This window comes from Bison bison, unplaced genomic scaffold (genome assembly GCF_000754665.1).
Source record: "Bison bison bison isolate TAMUID 2011002044 unplaced genomic scaffold, Bison_UMD1.0 scf7180017864359, whole genome shotgun sequence".
NCBI classification, from domain to species: Eukaryota; Metazoa; Chordata; class Mammalia; order Artiodactyla; family Bovidae; genus Bison; species Bison bison.
Window position 1 is genome coordinate 1,468,267 of NW_011494931.1, and position 25,999 is coordinate 1,494,265.

Here is a 25,999-nt window from a genome sequence, read left to right on the forward strand (position 1 = left end):
ATGGGTAAGTGGGTGATCAGCCAAAGGGAGGCCAGGGTGAGGAAGAGATGAAGTTCTAGATAAGATGACACTGAGGTGGCAATATCCAGCAGACAACAGAGTCTGAATCTCACAAGAGTGGTCTGGACTAAAGAAGTGGTTTTGGAAGCCACGGTGTACAGAGACGGAAGAGAAGACTGAAGACAGAATTAATATCATTAGGAGTTCTCTCCAGTGAAACTCAAAAAATTAATCCTGGCCCTAAAATATTTTCCTTATTGATCTTATGACAATTCCTAAAAAAAAAAAAAAAAAAATTAACTCTTTTATCTGCCTTGGATTAAGTCGCCAAGAGCATTTTGATGTACTACTAATGCTGTTTATATAGCTTTATACAAGTTAACAGAGCTGGAAGAACCACCTAGAAAACAGCCATAGAGAACATAATTTCCAAAAAGTAGAGGGGAAAGGGAAAGGGAAGACAGGTGCTCCTGCTGGGTTTGTGACCACCTTAAAAAACCTTGGTCTACACTTGATTTCTCAGGTGGGGCCTGAAAGAATTACAGAGTTGTAAACGTTCCCTGATACACCTTTTGAACCATCTGATTAAATTGGAGCGTTTAAGAGAAACAGAAAATGCAAAGAAAAAGAAGGCTTGAAGTGGGGTCTGGGATCTGGGCCTAATGTAGTTTTCTGTATTCTTTTCTCTCTCCCTTTAAGTTAGAAGTGAAGAAAAAAAAAAAAATCAGTCATCTCTGGAGGTCCCTTACTGGTGCCAACTGTAGGAGAAACATTAGAAGTAAGACGGCATTATTTGACTCTTACCAAAGGGGCAGAGAGACAGGAGATGCACTCATCTCTTGTCTTTGAACCAAGGGGCCTCAGTCAAGTATCTGAAATATTTGAGTATTCCATCAGGAAATACCCAATTCAGTAATAGTCTGCAGTGAAACTTTTTTTAAAGCCCAATAAGATCTACAAGGAGAGAGATTACTTTCATTTGCAGCTAAGGCTGGAGTCATTATTTTTTATAGTGTGAGGTTTGGCGGAATTTAAAAATCTTTTGTTATTCTGCAACTTTAGCCTGTTTTTAATTAAGACACCCATGTCGGTTGAAAAATGTGGCATATTTGCATAGAAATAACTATAGCAAACCAAAACCTTCATTTTAAGCCATTTTAATCACTTTCCCAGACACGCTGGTAATTACTTCTGGTTGACACCACTGAAGTGCTTTTCAGCAGCACTGAATATATTCATATCAATTGAAGTTTTCCCTCATGCACAAAGATGAGTGAGGTGCCACGGATAGAGCTGGGAGTGGGCAAATCACATTTTTCATCAGTGCCTAATAATTAGCAGAAATTCATTATTCTGTGTTTGTTTGAGCCTGAACAATATCAGCTTGTAATTACTGGTAGCTTAGGGCAAGGTAAATATTTGATGTGATGCTGGTAAATCAGTTTTTAGTGATACAAAGAGTTGATTCTGTATTTCTTTAGCCTTTAATAAGATTGCGAGCATTAACCATAAAGGTGAGGCTAAACCTCCCCCATCTGTTGTACCTTGATGCTGCAGACAAATAGCAAGAAAGAGACTGCCCGTGGAACACCAAGCTAATGAACCCCCGGGGGACTGGAGCTGTCTACTTGGGTTAAAAACAGGAAATTGCTTTTAGCAAATTCAGTGCGGGAAAAATAGCTTCAGTAGCCTTATTGCTCAGAGAAGGCAATGGCAACCCACTCCAGTACTCTTGCCTGGAAAATCCATGGACGCAGGAGCCTGGTAGGCTGCAGTCCATAGGGTCACTAAGAGTTGGGCACGAGTGAGCGACTTCACTTTCACTTTTCATTTTCATGCATTGGAGAAGGAAATGGCAACCCACTCCAGTGTTCTTGCCTGGAGAATCCCAGGGACGGGAGAGCCTGGTGGGCTGCCATCTATGGGGTCGCACAGAGTCAGACACGACTGAAGCGACTTAGCAGCAGCAGCAGCAGCAGCCTTATTGCTAACGTCCTAAAGCCTGTTACAGGGCTAAGCTTTGGCCTAGTTTTGATTTAAATCTTTATTTTTTTTTTCTTTTTTGAGTCTGAACACCTGGCACTGGAGGTAAATTTAAGCTTTCTTGGTTGGTTTACTAAATTTTTTTTTAAAGTCTTAAAATTAAACAATATTCTTTAGGTAATAAACACAGCAGATAAGTTCCAGAAGATCCAGAAGAATCTTCTCCAGTGGTAAATATACAGGAGCTAATAAAAGTGCACAGAACATTGTAACAATCTAAACATGAATACTGACAAGTAGTTCATTTATCCCACTACAGCCCAGCAAGTCAGACAGAGCCAATGATATTATCTCCACTTTTAGAATGAGGAAATTGAGTCTCAGTGAGGTGAAGGCCTGACAGCAGGCCACAGCTTTAGTCAGCAGTGGAGTCGAGCTGAGCACAGATCATCTCTCCCCTGGTTTAGAACTCTGGCAATTTCATCAGTTACCTGTGGGTCTGTGTCAAGCCCAAGCCAGCAGGGATGGGTTCAGAACCAGAGATGCTGCCTCTGTCAAGCCTCGGGAGCACTGGCAGCAAGTTATGCAACATGAGGGAGACACTAGGTATGTAAATAGTCCCCCAAAGCACCATGTAAATATTCACCTAACTGGATCAAGGACAAACCAGAGAAAAGCACTGGTTTAGAAAGCAGACTTGGTAGACATCCACTGAAGCCTCTTGAGCACAGAGATTAGACTTCTCTTCTTTATAGCCCACAGCCCAGCACAGTATCCCCAGTCAGAGGCTCAGCAGCTATGTGCCATGTCCATGTGCCCAGCTGGGAGGAATGGGGAAGACAGGAGCAGAGGAATAAGACAGGGTGTACCAATCCAGTCTCCAACTGACATCAGATTCTTCCTATACGAAGTTCTATCAAACCTTTCCTGTGCTCATAAATCATCAAGGGTTCCATGTTACCTGCCACTGGGCTGGCATTCAAAACTCTCATTAATAACTCCTCTCTTCCCTGTGGATACAGCCAAAATGGATGACTGCTCTTTCCCAAACATGCCCAGTGAGTCTCACTTCTGTAGAACTGGCCCCCTTTGATGCTATCTCTCCCTTTGACATCCTATCCACCTGTTCAGACTCATCTCAAAGACTGTCTCCTGTTTAAGACCATTCTGGTTCCTCCAGTTGAATAAGATTCCATTCTCCCCTAAACTCCCATGGATGAACTTTTTCATTTACCCTCTTACTCTGCCTTAAATAGGTTGAACAGATGAAACTGCCAATGTTGATATGTTTCAATCTAATATTACCATTTTCCCCATGTTAGAGAACTTCTAGAAAACTGAAACTATGTGTATTCCTCTTGGTCAGTGTCCTCCAAATGCTTGGACTGAAAAAGATGAACAATAATTTTCAGTCAACAAAAAAATGTATGGGTTGGTCCTTAAACTCTTGGGTTTTCTTTTACATTATATTCATTATGTAAGTATATCAGGACTCACCACCACCACCACTCTCATTGCCTCTCTCTCCCTCAACACTGAATCCATTTTAGGAATTCCACCTCCCTAATAGTCCCCGTGCTGAAGACAATTGACTAATATATCTAATTACCTCCTGTAGAAACAAAGATGACCTTCATATTTCATTTGTTCTTCTATTCGGCTAATACACATGGAGGACTGCCATTTCGCCAAACACTTGGAGCCACCAGACAGACAGCTAAAATACTGTCTGTTCCAACCCCAGCCCAATGGTGAAGATAAGCAAGAAAGCCAGAGATTTCCATAGAATGCAGCAGGTGCCATGAAAAGGATACACAGGGTTCTATTGGGGACACAAAGGATGGGCTCCTGATTCAGTCTATGGAGGGGAAAGGAAAGGAGAATTCAAAGAAGGCTTCCCCAAAAACCTAACTGGGCCTTGAGAGAAAAGTTTACTGGGTGGGAAAAAAGTAGAAACTTTTTTCCAGGGGGAGAGAATAATGTTCAAAGGCAGAGACCCATGTCAAAACACCCATTTTGATGGAATAATGGGTTTTCTGGGCATTAGAGAAGGGGGTACGGCAAGAGAAGAGACTGGAGAGGTGGGCAAAGGGTAGATGATGGTGGACCTTATATGCCAAGTCAAGGAGCTTCAACTTCATCCTGAAAATGACTGGAAGCTGTTAGAGAGAGGAGAGTGTTCGTGTATGTGTATGTTTATAAATTATAAACATATATGGAGAGGGATAAGTAAAGATTCTAAAGCACACAGCAGCTAAAGATTATGCATTATGGTTGACAGTATGGAACACTGATTCGCAAATTAATATTTGTACACAGAATGATAAACTAGTATAGCACTCATTCTGTAAAGGACAGTTTAGAGGTTATCTATCCAATAACCACATTTTACACATGGAGAGATGGAAGGTCTTGCCTCTGGTCATAGGCCTTGTGAGCACCCAGGTCAATAATTATTGCCAATAATAATCTTTTCTTTTTATCATTAGCATATGTGTCAAAATTATGTTTGAATTAACAAGAATTTTATTTGGCCTGTATTTAACATTAACAACTGAAGAGGTCAATATCTCAAATACTTTACATAATAGATTGAATTCAAATATAAGCTATATCCAGATAGCAATATAAGCTATATCTAGATAGGAATAAAATGGATTTTTCACAGCAAAATCAGTATAGTCTTTTTGGGAGGCCACAAACTTAAGTCATTGTCATCAATGTCAATAACATATATAATGTCATTAACACTGACGTTGGCAATGCTCACAGCAACTTTGGAATTCATTTTCGGGAAATGCCTTTGAACATAGAGAGGTAGTAAAGAGTAGCGACTGAGTGTTGGCCTCCTGAGCGCAAGTGTCTGCAGTCAATTTGGCTCTGCCCTTCATGAGATGAATAACCTGGGACACATTACTGCTCTGTGTCCCACTTGCCCTATGTATGGAAAAAGAAAAAATACTGGTACCTACCTCTAGGGCTGTTATGAGGATTAAATGAGTTACTACTCTAATGGGCTGAGAATAGCCTGGAACATGATAGGTGTTACATGGGCATATGTTAAATACAGTAAAGCCAGATATAAACCCCATGAAACAGTTGGCAAGATGAATTTCTAATTATGTTCTGGTTAAAGCTAACAAACAGAATTCTAAAACCATAGAGAAATATTTCTAAAGCAATTTTATGCTATAGATGTTAAATGGCATTAGTCCATCATTAGCTACTATTTGTAAAATACGAATACGTATTCCTCTATTTATTATTCATTATTATTGTTCATTATTTAATGCTAGCAAATCTTTTACACATCTGTTTACATATGAAAAGCCCTCAAAGGACAAAAGCCATGCCCTTCAAACTTGCCCTCTAAGGTGTCAATCCAAGTGGGCACTTTCTGGTAAAGGGGATTAAGCTGAACAAATAAGTTCCTTTGCGCCCTTTACGTGTCAGCTCTACTTGGCTTTTTGGTGCCTATGTATGTTTTTCCTTTGCATTTCATTACTTTTTCTTTTGACGGGGAGAGGGATAGTGGGTGAGTTTACCACTATCCTCAGGTAGACTTGAGGTATTTGTAATATTTTATTCCCACTAGGCGCAGTCAGCTTTATGACTGCCTTTTTGTTAACACAGTCTTCAGTAAGTCACTGAAGACCTGGGGCAGGTTTAATTTAGAGACAAGACTGGGAGACACCTACAAATGGGAAGAGGCAATGATTTCACAGCAGCACAACTGTTTCCCATCTGATTAAAAGGATCTGCTCGTTGACTCAACCCAGAGAGCCTTGAATTCACACTCTAATCAATGTGATGAAGTAAACAATACAAAATAGAATGCTGGCATGAATCTGAGTGATTTCATACATGTGAGAAACATAAACTCACCAAAGCACACAAAGAAAGGGGAATATGTCAGGAAAAACAATACATAGAGAATTAAAACAACTTTAGTGGACCACCTTCCCTCAAAAAAAGACAAATTGAGCTATTTCAATTCCATTTCTTGTTTATTTACTCCATAATCAAATGCTTTGTTGGATAAAATCTACATGTACTTTCTGAATAGCAGAACATTGTTTGAAGAGAAAACTGGCCAAGGAAAGAGTTAAATCTCCCTCACAATATTGCTTAGAAATAAGAGGCAAGATCAACACGCTGAGGATCAACCTAAACATAACATTCGTTGAACTGAAAATGAAGTGCAGGCTCTGGCTAGAATAAAACCTGAGACAGAAAGGTCCTCCTTAGTATGTCCACATTCACCATAAAATATATTAAATAGTAATAAGTTAAATAATATCCTTGTGAAGGACAGTGAAACTGGTGAGAAGCTGGATCTGTTTCAGAATTATAGAAGTATCATCAGCTATGCTATGCTATGCTAAGTCACTTCAGTCGTGTCTGACTCTGTGCTACCCCATAGACGGCAGCCCACCAGGCTCCCCCGTCCCTGGGATTCTCCAGGCAAGAACACTGGAGTGGGTTGCCATTTCCTTCTCCAATGCATGAAAATGAAAAGTGAAAGTGAAGTCACTCAGTCGTGTCCGACTCTTAGCGACCCCATGGACTGCAGCCTAACAGGCTCCTCCATCCATGGGATTTTCTAAGCAAGAGTACTGGAGTGGGGTGGCCCAGCCAGGAGGTTCGTGGTCCAGTGAAGATCTGTGGCACAGGTGACTGATAATCAGTAAAGACAGTATAAAAGAAACATTCTCTTGACGTGGAATGCTTCCACACAATCTATTTGAACTATTACCAGAAATGTATTTTTTTTTTCCAATGAGCTTCCAAGTGTTGATAACAAGGTCAGAGAACAAGAATTATGCAAGAGATGAATGAAGCCAAGGAGGTGAGACTTTCCCTGCTGTTAGTACTGAGTTAACATACCTGACATGGCGAGTACAAAATACATGTTGTCACTGGGTGGCCTCCCCCACAGCATGGGTTTGGTGCTCCAGAAGCATCTCTACTGTCTTCATAAGAAAGCCTCAGATTTGTACCAAAGCTAAAGATATTAAAACATAAGATACGCATTTTCAGTGTGCCAGAGAAATGTATTAATATCAAATTGCCTAAATTCAAAGAAACAAAGAATTTTCCTGATGATGACATTACATCACCTTCTTTTCACACCAGCTGCTACCCACCTTCAAAGGTCACATCTTTGAGGAATTAAGAAACTCACCTGTTTCACATCAAGAAATGAAATGCCAAATGAAATCCTTAAAGAAAAGATCAGCAAATCTATTTTTTTTTTTTCAAAAAATGTCCCTGCTACCAATTCATCAAAGATGTCTAAAAAGAGTGCTTTGTGATCCAAATCTCTTTCAACAGAAAATATATACATTTCCACTCTGTTTCATGAGTGACAGGAATAGCCAATATTAATACACTTAATTATTTATAGTTTGACCTTTACTTTTCACAGAAATTCAAAGAGCAGCTCTCCTTATAAATTCAAGATAATGACCACACTAACTTTTTGAATATAAATCAACTTTTTAAAATTAATGGTGTACTGACTACCATTTTGATTTCTTGTTGAATAATGAGATGAGAGACGATCAAAACTGGGATTTCAATATACCAGAAAATCTCTTTAACTTCATTTCTTCAATAAGTGTGTACTCAGTTCCTCCTATCAGCATGGCATTGAACACATATAACCTGAGAAAGAATAGTTAGATAAACTATATACAAAACTGGGACTTCTCTGGTGGTCCAGTCATTAAGAATCCACTTGCCAATGCAAGGGACCCAGGTTTGATCTCTAGTAAGGGAAGATTCTACACGTCGCAGGGCAACGAAGCCCATGCACCACAACTACTGAAGCCTGTACGCTGAGAGCCCGAGGTTCCCAATAAGAAAAGCCACTGCAATGAAAAGCCCACACACCACAACTAGAGCAGCCTCTGCTCAGCCCAACTGGAGAAACACACGCACAACAAGGAAGACCCAGCCCAGCCAAAATAAATTAATTAATTAAAAGGAAAAATATATGTTTATACATGTACAAAACAGTGAGTTCCATTTAAGAAGACAAAATTTTATTAAGGAGTCCAAAGAATCTGCCTAAATAGGTAAAAGTATTAAATGAGGTTAAAAGGCAAAGTGGGCTTTCCATGTGGTGCTAGTGGGAAAGAACCTGCCTGCCACTGCAGGAGACTTAAGAGATGCAGGTTCAATCCCTGGGTCGAGAAGATCCCCTGCAAAAGGAAATGGCAACCCACTGCAGTATTCTTGCCTGGAGAATCCCATGAACAGAGGAGCCTGGCGGGCTATGGTCCATAGGGTCACAAAGAGTCCAACACAACTGAAGGATTTCATGCACACGCACAGGAAAGGCAGAGTCGTATAGGCACAGGAGCAAAATCATTCGATACAAAGAATGTCTCTAACAGCTGAAAGAATGACAAATAAAGGAATGATTGCTATTGAATTTGGGAGCAGGCAGGCTGTTATCCTGGGCAAGATTTTTGAGCAAGTTAAATTTTGAATAGAGTCTATAGGGAGGTAGCTTCTCCGAAACTTGGTTTCCTAGAATGACCTTCTTTCTGTTCATCTCTCTCTTTAAGCCACAATTGTTCATTCACTACAAAAATAAAGGACCTGAAACCTGTCTTCAGAGAACACATCAGAAGAGACAGATCACTCCTGGGCGTATTTCTGGAAAAAATGAAACACTAATTCAGAAAGATAAATGCACCTTAATGTTCAGAGCAGCACAATTTACAACAGCCAAGATATGGAAGAAATCTAAGCGTCCATCAACAGATGAGTGGATAGAGAAGATGTGGTACAAAATATACCAAATAATATACCAAAAAATATTACTCAGCCACAAAAAAGAATGAAATTTAGCAGTAAAGTAGATGGGGCTGGATCATATTATGCTTAGTGAAATAAATCAGACAGAGAAAGACAAATACTGTATTATATCACTCATATGTAAAATCTAAAAAATAATACAAGTGAATGTACAAGGCAAAACACAAGAAGACTCACAGACAGAGAACAAACAAGCATAGGAACAAACTACAGTGAGAAGATATATGACAGGGGGCACATTAGTGATATTGGATTAAGAGATATAAACTACTATGTATAAAATAGATAAGCAACAAGGATGTATTGTAGTGCACAGGGAATTCTAGCCATTATCTTGTAATAACTTTAAATGGAGTATAAACGGTAAAAATACTGAATGCTGTAGGCCTGAAACTAATATAATATTATAACTAAACTACACTTCAATCTAAAAAATTAATATAATGAGAGTGGTAACAGTGTAGTCAGGTTATAAAAGAAAAATAGTTCTACCTGACAAGTGAGAGATGTTTTCAAAATGCAGAAACTAAATGAAGTGTTGAGAGAGGAACAGAAGTTTCCATAAAAAGAATGGGGTAAGAAGGCCACACCAGAAATAACAATCATGCAAAGTTTGCAAGGCTCCATTGAAGGCAGGAGGAAAGGGGGGCGACAGAGGATGAGGTGATTGGATGGCATCACCAACTCAATAGACATGAGTTTGAGCAAGCTCCAGAAGATGGTGAATGGCAGAGAAGCCTGACATGCTGCAGTCCATGGGGTCACAAAGAGTCAGACACAACTGAGCAACTGAACAACAGCAATTGAAAAAGACCCTGATGCTGAGAAACTGAGGGCAGGAGTAGAAGGGGGTGGCAGAGGACGAGATGGTTGGATGGCATCACCGACTCAATGACATGAGTTTGAGCAAACTCTGGGAGATGAAGAAAGACAAGGAAGCCTGGTGTACTTCAGTCCACAGGGTTGCAAAGAGACACGACTTAGCAACTGAAAAATGGTAGAAAAGAGCATGGTTTTCCAGAGCCTGAGAGCAGGAAGTCAGGGACTATGGATGATCTGATGGAAAGCCGACCTGGGCCAGAATGTAAAGGTCTTTCCTCCTCAGCACTAAACACATTTCAAGAACAATAACAATTTTATTTATTTATTTACATTTTTTACCCCTAGCATTTTTATTCAGTCGGTCTCTGGGGAGCCAAAAAGGAAAGAACTATCAGATTCTTACAATTTATTGTTTGGTATTGTTCTAAAATTAATCCTTGTGACTGCAAAAGAAGCATGAAAGAAACAAATGTGTTTTGTGTTAGATGTTGACTTCTAGCACTAATTTCAGTTCTTAAATAGGACAATTTTTATTATTCAGAAAAGACTAAATGTATAATATGGGATAGAGATTGCATTTATTAGCAAGCATTTCGCTTAATCAGCCAGATAGTTACCACTGGCCAGACAAGTGCTTATGAATTATGGCATTGCTTTTGGCAAAACTATTTATCTGCATGACATGATATGTCACTTTTGAACTTCAACTTGACATCCATAAAATTACATTTTCATCAAACTGAAAGATCAAGCTTTCCATGCTGACTCACTTGGGTCAACATTTTGCAAATGCCTGGATTTACCACTTGAACCATAAACCCTTTGAGAATAATTCTGTGCACTGATGTTTGATAGCCTAGGGCACAGATCATCATTTCTGAGCAGAAGAAGGGGTGTTAAAGCAAAATGCATTTCCTTTCTGCATGCCCAATGACTTCCTCCAAAGAGTATTCTCATCAGATCATTTTGAAATCACTGAATAAACACTAACTTTGTGGATCCCTGAAAGAAAGTAAAGACCATCCATGGTGCATTTTTTACTTCTTAGGATTAGGAGAGAGCATCACCTCCACTGCCAGAGGATATTCACTAATGCACCAGGCATTGCCACAATTTGGGGTACATGCGTGCTAAGTCAATCGAGTCGTATCCAACTCTTTGAGACCCTATGGACCGTAGTCTGCCAGGCTCCTTCTGCCCATGAGATTCTCCAGGCAAGAATATTGGAATGGGTTGCCATGTGCTCCTCCAGAATATCTTCCCAAACCAAGGATCAAACCCACATCTCTTAACATCTCCTGCATGATAGATGGGTTCTTTACTACTGAGACACCAAAGTCCCTGGTGGGGCTTCTTAAAGTTTCCTTCCTTAGGTTAGACTTAATTTTAGGTTCTTTAAAAATATGCAGTGAGAAGAAAACCTCAAAACTGATCAAAAGACCTAGAAAGAGTCGTTATTCTGCCCTTAATTCTCTTCTCAAAACAAACAAACAAACATAAAGACATCCCATGCAACATTCAGGTGTTACTTCTCTTTTCTGAACCCTGTTTATGAGGTGGATTCTTTTTTCCCTGTGAACACAGATTTGGACCTCTCACCCTGGCAAGTGAATGTAGCAGTTTGGCCCTCAGGTGACTTCTTAAAAGAGGAAATGACCCAATGCCCCTGTAATCTTTTTGGACAGAAATGACTGGCTGTGATGAAATATCAGTCAAAAACCCCATTTGAGAATTATTAAATGAACAGGTTCCCCACTGACCTTTACCAACCACATTAAAGAAAAATCTGGCTCCATTTTTGAAACAAGATTTTTCACAGCAATTTTGCAAGAACAAATAACCCATTTGGTGCAATAATGTAACCTTTGTCTTCCAAGAAAGGTGCATACTAGTTTTGGTACTATTTACACAAGAACAAACTGTTAGCTCCAAATTTTACCCAAGGCAAAGGAAGAGAAACATTAAACATGGGGACTGTTATGGTGACTACATTAAAGGCTGGAAGAAATGATGACAAAAGTTCTTGCCATCTTCTCTTGCAGGTAGCAAGTTTGAAAGCAAATCTTTGAGAAGTGCTCCGACCCTGGTATCATGTAAACTTGGAATGCTATTGACAGAGTTGACTGGGCTAACCATAACCCATAAAGGTGGAAGAGAGGTGCCTGGGGTTTTAGAGATGTCTGCAAGGACCACACAGATTTTAACTAAGATGGTACTGAATTCTTGGGAGAAGGTTGGACATAGTGTTAGGTACTCAGCACTTACAAGAATCTCTTTTTGGCAAAACTTGTCATAAACCAGTTTCAATAATATTGGTATAGACCCTGCAGAGTTTCAAAAGTTAAAAGGCCAAGCCACTAAATCAGATGACTGAGAAAAAGATATACCACTTTTACCTTCTGTTGCAACTGAAAGAAAATTCCGTCTAGCCTAGATTAAATAGCAAAGTAGACTTATTAGCTCACTTAACTAAAAAGTCCAAAGATAAAGAGACTTTAGGTTAGACTTGATGTACCACTCAACCATATGAGAAAAAGAATTTCCTTCCATCTCTCTTCTCTGCCTCCCACAGGGTCAAGTTGATTCTAGGCCTAGCTCTCTTATAGTCACAGGGAGCTCCCAGGGTTCCATGCTTCCTTATTCAAGCTCGGAACAATGGGCAGTTTTCTGGCACCACCCAAGGAACCTCAGGAAAGCTCTCTTTCCAGAAGATTCTAGAAATATCTCCTTAACTCTCAGTGGTGTGAATCCTGTGCTTATCCCTGAACTAATCAATGAAACTAGTAACCAAGGCATATATCTTGTCATGTCCTAGACTTTTAAGTCCAAGACTAAGAATTTTTTTCATCTAATGATCTGCTCTTAATTTAGGGGCCTTCACCCTGGGCCAATTCTAAGCAGACTGTGCAAGGAAGCCTCCACAAAAAGACTTCTCTCCAAGGGCCCCTCCCAGCTTCATCCTCCTAAGGGCAATGACTGCTTCTGCTCTCCAACAGGGAGCACACAGAAGGAGGTACCTGGGAGGAGTCTGAGGAGCCTGCTTCTCTCAGCTCTGACCTCATCTGCAACTGAGTTTTTACTTCTTTGTGTTTGCTTGCACTAACTTTAGCCTGGGAAAGAGACTTTTGAACTCTGCTTAAACCATTTTGGATTATAGACTACTGTATCAAAGGCCTCCCTGCAAAGTTGTGGGGTTTTTCTCTCTCTCTCTTTTCAACTTCAGGCTAAGCAAACCCCTTTCAGTAAGACCTTAAACTAAAGCTTACAAGGAGTCAAAATCCGCCAACATCCTCAATTTTCTCTACCAAGTTTCTTAATGCTCTGCCTTTGTAGGCAAAAGATCTAGAACCATATTATAGGGCAGGTCTTAGGTCAACCAGCTGTTTCAGTACTAAGAGTAAGAACAGATAATTTTCCAGGTTTGGATAATAAGACCTCAATGCTCTCTGCTCAACTCCCCTGCTGCTGCTGCTAAGTCGCTTCAGTCATGTCCGACTCTGTGCTACCCCATAGACGGCAGCCCACCAGGCTCCCCCATCCCTGGGATTCTCCAGGCAAGAACACTGGAGTGGGTTGCCATTTCCTTCTCCAGTGCATGAAAGTGAAAAGTGAAAGTGAAATTGCTCTGTCGTGTCCGACTCTGGTGACCCCATGGACTGCAGCCTACCAGGCTTCTCTGTCCATGGGATTTTCCAGGCAAGAGTACTGGAGTGGGGTGCCATTGCCTTCTCCACTCAACTCCCCAGGATCAGTCAATTCCACATTTTCAGGTGTATCTATCTAAAATGTTCCTATTAACAGTAGCAAAAAACAGAAATAGATTTTGACAACTCTTAACAAAAGGGAGTTTGTTGGAAAGTATTGAGGGCCTATGAAACAACAGGAGGTTGGAGGACTAGGCTTAGAAACCGAGTAAAGTGAAGTAAAGTTGCTCAGTCGTGTTCGACTCTGTGACCCCAAGCACTCTAGCCCTCCAGGCTCCTCTGTCCATGAGATTCTCCACGCAAGAATACTGTAGTGAGTTGCCATTTCCTTCTCCAGAGGATATTCCTGACCCAGGGATCAAACCCACATTTCCTGTGTCTCCTGCATTTCAGATGGATTCTCTATCATCTTAGCCACCAGGAAAGCCCAGAAAATGGATAGTCTCTCTACTAATTAGGATGTGGATCTTGCTTCTTTAGCAGAGGCCAAACAACAGTGACTTAACCAACACAGAAAATTTGTTTCTTTCCTGTGTGGGGAGGGGAGAACCAGACTGTAGGCTATTCTACCCAATCTTCTTCCACTTGGTTTTCCATTCTCTAAGACATCATCTTCATCTACGAGGTGGCATCACCAGGACCACACCCAGGCTCCAGCCAAGGAAATAGAGGGAATAAAGGGTAAATAGCTTCCTTTTAAAGATTTAACCTGAAAGTTGTGCACATCACTCCTACATACTGCTAACTGGCCAAAATTAGTCACCTGGTCTTATCTAGCTGCAAGGGAAGCTTGAAAAATCTGTAACCAATATTTAGGATGCAGGATGTCTTTTTGTTAAAAGAGAGAAAAGGTATTGAAGATCTGGTAATCTCTACCACAGTAATCCAGTATTATGACTTGAATGGTTCTGTCCGCACCTCCAGAAATTCATATCTTGAAGTCCTAATGCCCAATGTGATGATGGTATTAGGAGGCAGGGGCTTTGAGGGAGATTAGGTCATAATGGTGGGGTCCTCCTGAATTGGATTAATGCTTTCATAAAAAAAGACCCACAGGGGTCCCTAGCCCCTTCTACCATGTGAGGATATAAGAAGTCTGTGACCCAGAACCAGGCCCACACCCAAACTTGCTGGCTCCCTGATCTCAGACTTCCATTTTCCAGAACTGTGAGAAAGATTTCTATTGTTTATAAGCCACCCAGTCTATGATATTTGGTTATAGCGACCTGAACAGAGTAAGACTCCAGGAAGCTCTAGAGGATCAAGAAGCAGGATAGACCATCTCTAAACAAGAACAGCCACCTAGACTATAACCAGCCCTCCTGCAGAATACTGCCGCCACCACCACTAGGCTGCACTTCCTACTGCCAGGAATAAACTCCAGCTGACCTTTAATCTTTGAGTCACCCACTTGAGAACCAAGATCCGGGTCAAAGTACCTGATTGTCCAGGCCAAATCTGTGCTCACGTCCTGGCAGCTAAGAAGTGGTGAGGTGGAAATCCTGCCTCCCACCAAGAACATACCTGATCAAGGATTCCTCAGGAATGAGAAGGAAGTTTAGATACTAGGTAACCAAACAAAAATGACACCTGTCCACTACACATGAGGATATTGTTTCTCTCAGATATCATTTATCAAAGTATTTTGTTAGTCTGCTCAAAATCAATGGGTATTGAAGGGGTGTGCCCTTGGCTCATGTTTACTAGAAAACAAGTAAATGTAACCTCAGTAACAACTGAACTATTGTTATGTTAGGATGTGAAGAACCATCATCTTCTTTAGGAGGTACATAGAAATATTTGAGGGGAGGGTTTCATGAGTCAAGGAAGGCGCTTCAGTATCCCTATAGACTCAAGCTTCCACATATGGGTGGGGACAAGCTTTCTATTTGCTTCAGCAAACATAATCTTTTTCATCTAAATCAGCCTTAGAACTCATCATATTCCATGTCTCCATGAATGAATCTCTCTGAAAATCTCACTTAAAGTTTCTGGCTAATCAAGAGAACATCATCATTACAGAAAAGCAATGCTTTCAATGAGTAGGATATCAGGCTTGATAAAGATACAGAGAGCTTATTAAAAGAAAGATCTTTACCCTTAGATCCACTTGCAGCAGTGTTTCTGTAGGCGGACACTACTGTCATTTGGGTGAGACAATGCCCAACTGTGCAGGACTATTTCATACATATTCCATAACACTGTACAGTATTTAAAATTCCAGGCCACTAGGCATTAATGCCAGTGAACCTCATCATAACATACATCACCATCATTATACACTTCCATGATAATAACAAAGATGTCATATCCTTATCAAATGTTCCCTAAAGGTTCCTACTGCTAGTTGGTTAGAATTTAGCTGGTGAGACAAAATATACAAAAAAGACCTAACACTCAGGAAGCAGTCAACAAAAGTTGGGAAATAATCCACAGTGGCACCCAGAACAGGGCCTGGAAATAAAGGTCAAATGAATTGAATGGATGAACAAATGAAGATGGGACTTAACTGGCTCGTGTGGAGTGGAACGGTAGTACACAGAATACTGACAGAGAGTTTAAGAAACAGTAAATAGACCTGTAGTTACTACTTCTATGAAGAAACATGCAGGAAAAGTATGGTCTGGATGGACAAAGGCCTTCAATGTCAGGTGAGAATTTGATTTTCCCAGTCTGCCACTTAACATGCAATTTTGGACAAGATAATCAATTCCTTGCATTTCATAATTTTTTAATCTGTGAGATGAGGGTACATGCCTTATATAGTTGTGAGGATGGAATGTTACAAAACCCAACATGGTGCTTAGTACTGCTGCTGCTGCTGCTAAGTCGATTCAGTCGTGTCCGACTCTGTGCGACCCCATAGACAGCAGTCCACCAGGCTCTGCCGTCCCTGGGATTCTCCAGGCAAGAACACTGGAGTGAATTGCCATTTCCTTCTCCAATGCTTGAAAGCGAAAAGTGAAAGTGAAGTCACTCAGTCGAGACCGACTCATGGCGACCCCATGGACTGTAACCCACCAGACTCCTCCATCCATGGGATTTTCTAGGCAAGAGTACTGGAGTGGCTTGCCATTGCCTTCTCCAGGTGCTTAGTACACAGGTGGCTAATAATAAATGGTAACTGTTACTATTCCTATTATGCCATGAGAGCAAGCTAGATTTAAACTTAAAATGTTTAATTGGGAGTCAGTGCAGTAAGGAAAACAACATGAACAAAGTGGTGTGAAGAAAAGGGTACTAGAGAACAGAAAAGCTAGAACTGGAGACCTGCTAATACAGGTCTATAGCTTTGTGATTAGGAAACTAAGAAAACTTGTAATGAAACTATTGTTTCAAATGAAAAGTGCTAAAATGGAACACTCTGGATTAGCAGGTCTCCAGTTCTGGCTTTTCTGTTCTCTAGTACCCTTTTAAAGGCCTTATAATAAGACATGGAGAAGGCAATGGCACCCCACTCCAATACTCTTGCCTGGAAAATCCCATGGACGGAGGAGCCTGGTAGGCTGCAGTCCATGAGGTCGCTAAGAGTCAGACACAACTGAGCAACTTCACTTTCACTTTTCACTTTCATGCATTGGAGAAGGAAATGGCAACCCACTCCAGTATTCTGGCCTGGAGAATCCCAGGGATGGAGGAGCCTGGTGGACTGATGTCCATGGGGTAGCACAGAGTCAGACACGACTGAAGCGACTTAGCAGTAGCAGTATAATAAGGTATACACCATGATATTAATAGGATTTACAAATCAATTTGTGATTCTGGGTCTTTTTTACCTTTTTATGTTTATAATATTTTCTACTTTTTTACTCTATTTTTTCAATTTATTTTCTATTGAAGTACAGTTGATGTATAATACTATATGGTATATAGGTGTATAATATAGTGATTGTATTAATCATTAATTTTCTAATTTTTCACTATACCATTCTAATCTGTTTTATTTTGAATAGTTCTTATGCAAATATTTTTATATAAAAAGATTTACAGTGAAGTCAATTTTGGAAGCTAGGAACTCTTTAATAAAGTCTTCTGATCATTCAGTTCAGTTCAGTCACTCAGTCGTGTCTGACTCTTTGTGACCCCATGAATTGCAGCACGCCAGGCCTCCCTGTCCATCACCAACTCCCAGAGTTCACTCAGACTCACGTCCATCGAGTCGGTGATGCCATCCAGCCATCTCATCCTCTGTCGTCCCCTTCTCCTCCTGCCCCCAGTCCCTCCCAGCATCAGAGTCTTTTCCAATGAGTCAATGCTTCACATGAGGTGGCCAGAGTCTGATCATTAGCTAACATTTATTGAACAGCCTAGAAGGATTGAGCAAAATCTTGCCGTTAATGTCTGTCTCAAACCACCAGCAATCCACATGGAGTCATTAAGAGTGAACAGGTGGTACCTCCAAGAAGCTGATGTATCTTCCAGGACAGGAATCAATGGTACCCAGAGAAGCAAGAGAGAGGAGAGGGCCATGGCTGTGTTCAAAGGCTTAGGAACTCAATTACTTTCTCCATCACATTTCAGTTCATGTGCCATCAGAGAGAATTTCTCTCATTCTTGGGTAATTATGAGAACTGGGTTAAAATAAAAAGCCATTTATTTAAGACAAGTTTTTAAAGCATGGCTTTAAGTTTCTCTGTGAGCTTACATGCTCCTTTGCTTATAAAATGCAATAAATATTTGTTGATGTGATATGTTATCCAAAATACAAAGTGAAAATGGAAGTCACTGAGTCATGTCCAGCTCTTTGCGACTCCATGGAATATACAGTCCATGGAATTCTCCAGGCCAGAATACTGGAGTGGATAGTCTTTCCCTTCTTCAGGGGATCTTCCCAACCCGGGGACTGAACCCAGGTCTCCTGCATTGCAGGCAGATTTTTTTAGCAGCTGAGCTACAAGGGAAGCCCAAACTATAAGGTGACTAATAGCAAACAGTGACTTTTAAATCTTTAAAGCATCTGTATTCAACACCATTCATATAATTATGCTCCATAGTAATAGTTACAACTGTATCATACAATATTTGGGGCAAGTTATCAACAATAGTGATTTTTGCATTTAAATGTTTAATTTGTCCTTCTCTTACATTAATAATATGGCAGAAAAACAACTGCTTGAAGAGCTTTAAAATTCCATAAAATGGCGATTTAGACGAATGTAGGTTCTTAATTGTATGCACATAGACACAGCCCTACACTGAAATTTTGGTATGTTCTATGATTTGGAAAGTTCATGTTCTTATACTTCAGCTGTAATGTGGTCTCATTTATCAAAAGATTTCCCACCTATCCTGAACAACTGAATTTAACTAGCCAATATGCAGCTAACATCAGTAGCATTTGGAGACATTTTTTCAGCAAAGGATTTTTTTAATCTTCAGTTTCAGTCACTCAGTCGTGACTGACTCTTTGAGACCCCATGGACTGCAGCAAGTCAAACTTCCCTGTCAATCACCAACTCCGGGAGCTTGCTCAAACTCATATCCATCAAGTCCGTAATGCCATCCAACCATCTCATCCTCTGTCATCCCCTTCTCCTTCTGCCTTCAATCTTTCCCAGCATTCAGGGTCTTTTTCTAAAGAGTCAGTTCTTCGCATAAGGTGGCCAAAGTATTGGAGTTTCAGTTTCAGTCCTTCCAATAATATTCAGGACTGATTTCTTTTAAGATGGATTGGTTGGATCTCCTTGCTGTCCAAGGGACTCTCAAGAGTTTCCTCCAATACCACAGTTCAAAAGCATCCTCTTCAGCTTTCTTTATGGTCTAACTCTCACATGCATACATCACTACTGGAAAAACCATGGCTTTGACTAGATGGACCTTTGTCAGCAAGATAATGTCTCTGCTTTTTAATATGCTGTCTAGGTTGATCATAGTTTCTCTTCCAAGGAGCAAGGATCTTGATTTCATGACTGCAGTCATCATCTTCAGTGATTTTGGAGCCTCCCAAAATAGAGTATCTCACTGTTTCCCCATCTATTTATCATGAAGTGATGGGACTGGATGCCATGATCTTAGTTTTATGAATGCTGAGTTTGAAGACAACTTTTTCACTCTCCTCTTTCACTTTCATCAAGAAGCTCTTTAGTTCCTCTTCGCTTTCTGCTATAAAGGTGGTGTCATCTGCATATGCGAGGTTATCGATATTTCTGCCTCAATCTTGATTCCATCTTGTGCTTCATCCAGCCCAGCATAATTTATATGCAGCCCGGACTCTGCACATAAGTTAAATAAGCAGGGTGACAATATACAGCCTTGACGTACTCCTTTTCATATTTGGAACCAGTCTGTTGTTCCATGTTCACTTAAAACTGTTGCTTCTTGACCTGCATACAGATTTCTCAGGAGGCAGGTAAGGTGGTCTGGTATTCCCATCTCTTTAAGAATTTTCCACAGTTTGTTGTGATCCACACAATCAAAGGCTTTAGCATAGTCAATAAAGCAGAAGTAGATGTTTTTCTGGAACTCTCTTGCTTTTTTGATGATTCAACAGATGTTGACAATTTGATCTCTGTTTCCTCTCCCTTTTCTAAACCCAGCTTGAACATCTGGAAGTTCACGGTTCACATACTATTGAAGCCTGGCTTGAAGAATTTTGAGCATTACTTTGCTAACATGTGAAATAAGAGCAATTGTTCAGTAGTTTGAGCATTCTTTGGCACAGACTTCCTTTGGGATTGGAATGAAAACTGACCTTTTCCAGTCCTGTGGCCACTGCTGAGTTTTCCAAATTTGCTGGCATATTTAGTGCAGCACTTTCACAGCATCATCTTTTAAGATTTGAAATCGCTCAACTGGAATTCCATCACCTCCACTAGTTTTGTTCGTAGTGATGCTTCCTAAAGCCCACTTGACTTCCCACTCCAGGATGTCTGGCTCTAGGTGAGTGGTCACACCCTTGTGGTTATCTGGGTCATCAAGATCTTTTTTGTACAGTTCTTCTGTGTATTCTTGTCACCTCTTCTTGATATCTTCAACTTCTGTTAGGTCCATACCATTTCTGTCCTTTATTGAGCCCATCTTTGCATGAAATGTTCCCTTGATATCTCTAATTTTCTTGAAGAGATCTCTAGTCTTTCCCATTCTATTGTTTTCCTCTACTTCTCTGCACTGATCACTGAGGAAGGCTTTCTTATCCCTCCTTGCTATTCTTTGGAACTCTGCATTCAGATAGATATAGCTTTCCTTTTCTCAAACTTTGCCTTTTGCTTCTCTTCTTTTCTCAACTATTTGTAAGGCCTCCTCAGACAACCATTTTGCCTTTTTGCATTTCTTTTTCTTGGGGATTGTTTTAATCACAGCCTCCTGTACAATGTTACAAACCTCCGTCCATAATTCTTCAAGCAATCCGTCTATTAGATCTAATCCCTTCAATCTATTTGTCACTTCCACTATATAATTGTAAGGGATTTGATTTAGGTCATACCTGAATGGTCTAATGGTTTTTCCTACTTTCTTCAATTTAAGCCTGAATTTGGCAATAAAGAGTTCATGATCTGAGCCACAGTCAGCTCCCGGTCTTGTTTTTGCCAACTGTATAGAGCTTCTCCATCTTCAGCTGCAAAGAATATATTTTCAATATGATTTCCATATTGACCATCTGGTGATGTCCATGTATAGAGTCGTCTCTTGTGTTGTCGCAAGAGTTTTGCTATGACCCATGTGTTCTCTTGGCAAAACTCTGTTAGCCTTTGCCCTGTTTCATTTTGTACTCCAAGGCCAAACTTGCCTGTTATGCCAGATATCTCTTGACTTCCTACTTTTGCATTCCATTTTTTAATCTTACACCCAGGAAAAATAAAGATGTAAAGGGAGAAAATGTTTCAACCTTCCCTAATTTAAGCTTTTGGATTGTCTCCCTCTGGGACTTAATCACAATTGTTTTGAGGAAAAAAAAAAAAAGAAGAAGAAGAAAAAGGAAAAAAAACTAGCTTTTATTGAGTTCTTAGCTCAATATGGTTAATCATCAAGGAAATGTCAATCAAAATGACAATGAGATATCTCCTCACACCTATTGTCAAAAAGCTATTGTCAAAAAGTCTACAAATAACAAATGTTGGCAAGGATGTGAAGAAAAGTGAACCCTTATACACTGTTGCTGGGAATGTAAATTTGTGCAGCCACTGTGGAAAACAGTATGGAGGTTTCTCAAAAAACTAAAAATAGAACTACCATATGACCCAGCAATTCCACTCCTGGGTATATATCTCCCAAAAAATAAAAACACTAATTTGAAAAGATATATACATTCCAATGTCCATAGCAGCATTATTTACAATTGCAAGACATGAAAACAACCTACCTGTCCATTAACAGATGGATAGATAAAGAAGATGTGGTAAATATACACAATGGAATACTACTCAGCCATAAAAACTAATGAAATTTTGTCATCTGCAGCAACCTGAATGGACTTGGAAAGCATTACACCAAGTGAAATAAGTCAGACAGAGAAAGACAAACACAGTATGATATCACTTATATGTGTAATCTAAAAAAAATAGAATGAAGTAGTGAATGAAACAAAAAAAGAAGCAGACTTATAGCTAGAGAAAAAACACTAGCGGGTACCAGTGAAAGTGGGAATGGCAATATAGGGGTTAGGGACTGGGTGGCACAAACTATTGGGCATAAGTTTGGCTCAAAGATGTATTGTACAGCACAGGAAATATAACCAATATTTTGTAATAATTGTATATGGGAAATAACCTTTGAAACTGTGTAAAAATAAAGAATGTAAAACAAAAATTTTAAATAAAATATTAAAGTTTTAAAAAACTAGCTTTTATTGAGCACTTACCATGGACCAACCAGGTACTATGAAAAGTGCTTTCCATACTGCAGCTTTTTAATCCCTCCCCAGTGATCCTTTACAGGTGAAGAAATTATGGCTCAGAAGTAAGGGACCTGTCTAAGGTCACTTTTCTACAAGTGGCAGAACCAAAATCTAACCCCTACCTGTTCAACTCCAAAAGCCTTTGTTCATGACAATTCCTCTCTGGCCCCAACTCATGTGAGCCTGAGCCATCCTGAGAGATAAGTGGCCCAATCAGCACCTTCAACCGGCCAGTGCTGCTGCGTATCTTTCAGGCTATCCTGGGGATGCTGTATGATCTCCTATGAATGTTCATGTCCAATAAAAATCACGTCTTAGAGAAAAAGATTAAATGATTATACTATACACTTTATGTAGCACTTATTGTGTCAGGCACTGTATAAATATAATGCATGTTTATTTTTAATCCTCAAAAGCCTACACATTAGGTATCATTACCGTCAGCTCTAATTTACAGGTAGTAATTTAAAACAGAGAAATTAAGTAAACTGTCTAGGGTGACACAGCTGGCAAGTAGAAAATCTGAGATTCAAAGGCAGACAGGCTAGTGCCAAGGGCCAGGTGCCAACTGCCTACACGTCCTCTCACAGAGACCAGGCTATTGTTTTCACATCTCCCGCTGACTCTGGGTAAAGCAAGGACCAAGGCTTTTGGAAGCAGATTTACTATTTGAGGTTTGGAAATACACTTCTTGGCAAAGTGTTTGGGGATGTAGAGATAAATTATTCAATTCAAAAAGCATTCTGTTTGTATGCTCATGTACCTTTTTGTACAAAACACTCTAGACTTGTATTTTCTTTGGTAAGACCTAAAGGGGAAATAAAAATGTTATGACCATAATAAAAGGGCTTTTTAAATATATATAGACTCCAAGACCTTTCTTCTAGTCAGATAATATCTAACTGACTATAGGAAGATTAACAAGTGAAAGACCATGCATTTGAATTGCAGAAAATTAATATTTAATTTGGTGTCTATGGTATATTCTCAGGCATAGGACAGGGTGATTTTTAAAAGCAAAATAAGAATATAGTGCAGCTCACAAAGCACTCAATTGTTGTGAGCCCCCTCTAGAGCCAGATTAACATGAGTTAATCAGCCTATTAATTAAATAATTCAATCACCTATATGAACCTTTTTCCTAATATGATCTCATAACCTTTGGCCCCATAGAAGTGGAACTCATTCAAACTAATTAAGCTGCTGCACATTGGCTATGTCAGGCAGAAAAAAAGGAAATTCCTCATCCAGCAATGTTCTAGTGCAGAAGAGAGAGTCTAAAGACTGCGAATGAAGCCATTTAAATTAATGCCCACTCTCTCCTGATTTAATTGTGCTGCACTGAATTGACTAACAAGACCAAAATGAGAAAACCCATCCAATTATTAAGAATTGGGTGTATCCATTGCCCTTCATACACCATTGACTTGATTCACTTTGGAAAGCAATGCAGATAAAAGAAATTCAAATATTTAAGTAGACTTTTTTCCCTGGGAGAGAAAATGGTCTTTTCACAGGACTGAAATCATCCTGAAATACAAGAACAGGTGCTTGATGCTGAAAACTGCGACCCTGGGAACTAAAAGGCAGCCTAGGGCTTCCCTGGTGACTCAGTGGTAAAGAACCTGCCTGCCAATGCAGGAGATGTGGATTCAAACCCTGGGTCAGGAAGATTCCCCTGGACAAGAAAATGGCAACCATTCCCGTATGCTTCCCTGGGAAATCCCATGGACACAGGAGCCTGAGGGGCTACAGTCCGTATGGAGTCGGACATAACTGAGCAACTGAGCATGTATGCATCCATGCGCTTGACAATGAAAATTTAGCCTGAACACAATGGAAAAAGCTAGTAGTAATAAAAGGTGGCCTAATGACAAATAGATTGAAGGGACTGGATCTGATAGACAGAGTGCCTGAAGAATTATGGACAGGGGTTTGTGACATTGTGCAGGAGGCAGTGATCAAGACCATCCCCAAGAAACAGAAATGCAAAAAGCAAAATGGTTGTCTGAGGAGGTCTTACAAATAGCTGTGAAAGGAAGAGAAGTGAAAGGCAAAGGAGAAAAGGAAAGATATACCCATTTGAATGCAGAGTTCCAAAAAATAGCAAGGAGAGATAAGAACGCCTTCCTCAGTGTTCATTGCAAAGAAATAGAGGGAAACAATGGACTGGGAAAGACTAGAGATCTCTTCAAGAAAATTAGAGAAACCAAGGGAACATTTCATGCAAAGATGGGCTCGATAAAGGACAGAAATGGTATGGACCTAACAGAAGCAGAAGATATTAAGAAGAAGGTGGCAAGAATACACAGGACTACACAAAAAAGATCTTCATGACCCAGATAATCACAATAGTGTGATCACTCACCTAGAGCCAGACATCCTGGAATGTGAAGTCAAACAGGCCTTAGGAAGCATCACTATGAACAAAGCTAGTGGAGGTGATGGAATTCCAGTTGAGCGATTTCAAATCCTAAAAGATGATGCTGTGAAAGTGCTGCACTCAATATGCCAGCAAATTTGGAAAACTCGGCAGTGGCCACAGGACTGGAAAAGGTCAGTTTTCATTCCAATTCCAAAGAAAGGCAATGCCAAGGGCTGCTAAGACTACTGCACAGTTGCATTCATCTCACATGCTAGCAAAGTAATGCTCAAAATTCTCCAAGCCAGGCTTCAGCAATATGTGAACCATGAACTTCCCAATATTCAAGCTGGATTTAGAAAAGGCAGAGGAGCCAGAGATCAAATTGCCAACATCCGCTGGATCATAGAAAAAGCAAGAGATTTCCAGTAAAACATCTACTTCTGCTTTATTGACTATGCCAAAGCCTTTGACTGTGTGGATCACAACAAACTTAAAAATTCTTAGAGAGACGGATATACCAGACCGCCTGACTTGCCTTCTAAGAAATCTGTATGCAGGTCAAGAAGCAACAGTTAGAACTGGACATGGAACAGCAGACTGGTTCCAAATTGGGAAAGGAATACATCAAAGCTATATATTGTCACCCTGCTTATTTAACTTATACATCGTGAGAAATGCTGGACTGGATGGAGCACAAGCTGGAATCAAGATTTCCGGGAGAAATATCAATAATCTCAGATATGCAGATGATACCACACTTATGGCAGAAAGCAAAGAAGAACTAAAGAGCCTCTTGATGAAAGTGAAAGAGGAGAGTAAAAAAGTTGCTTAAAACTCAACATTCAGAAAACTAAGATCATGGCATCCGGTCCCATCACTTCATGGCAAATAGATGGGGAAAAAATGGAAACAGTGACAGACTTTATTTTGGGAGGCTCCAAAATCACTGCAGATGTTGACTGTAGCCATGAAATTAAAAGTTAACTTCCTTGGAAGAAAAGTTATGACCAACCTAGACAGCATATTAAAAAGCAGAGACATTACTTTGCTAACAACAGTCCGTCTAGTCAAAGCTATGGTTTTTCCAGTAGTCATGTATGGATGTGCGAGTTGTACTATAAAGAAAGCTGAGCACTGAAGAACTGATGCTTTCGAACTGTAGTGTTGGAGAAGACTCTTGTCTTGTCAACTTGGACAGCAAGGAGATCCAACTAGTCCATCCTGAAGGAAATCAGTACTGAATATTCATTGAAAGGACTGATGCTACAGCTGAAACTCCAATACTTTGGCCACCTGATGCAAAGAACTGACTCATTTGAAAAGACCCTGATGCCGGGAAAGATTGAAGGTAGGAGAAGGGGATGACAGAGGATGAGATGGTTTGATCGCATCACCGACTTTATGGACATGAGTTTGAGCAAGCTCCAAGAGGTAGTGATGGACAGGGAGGCCTGGCGTGCTGTA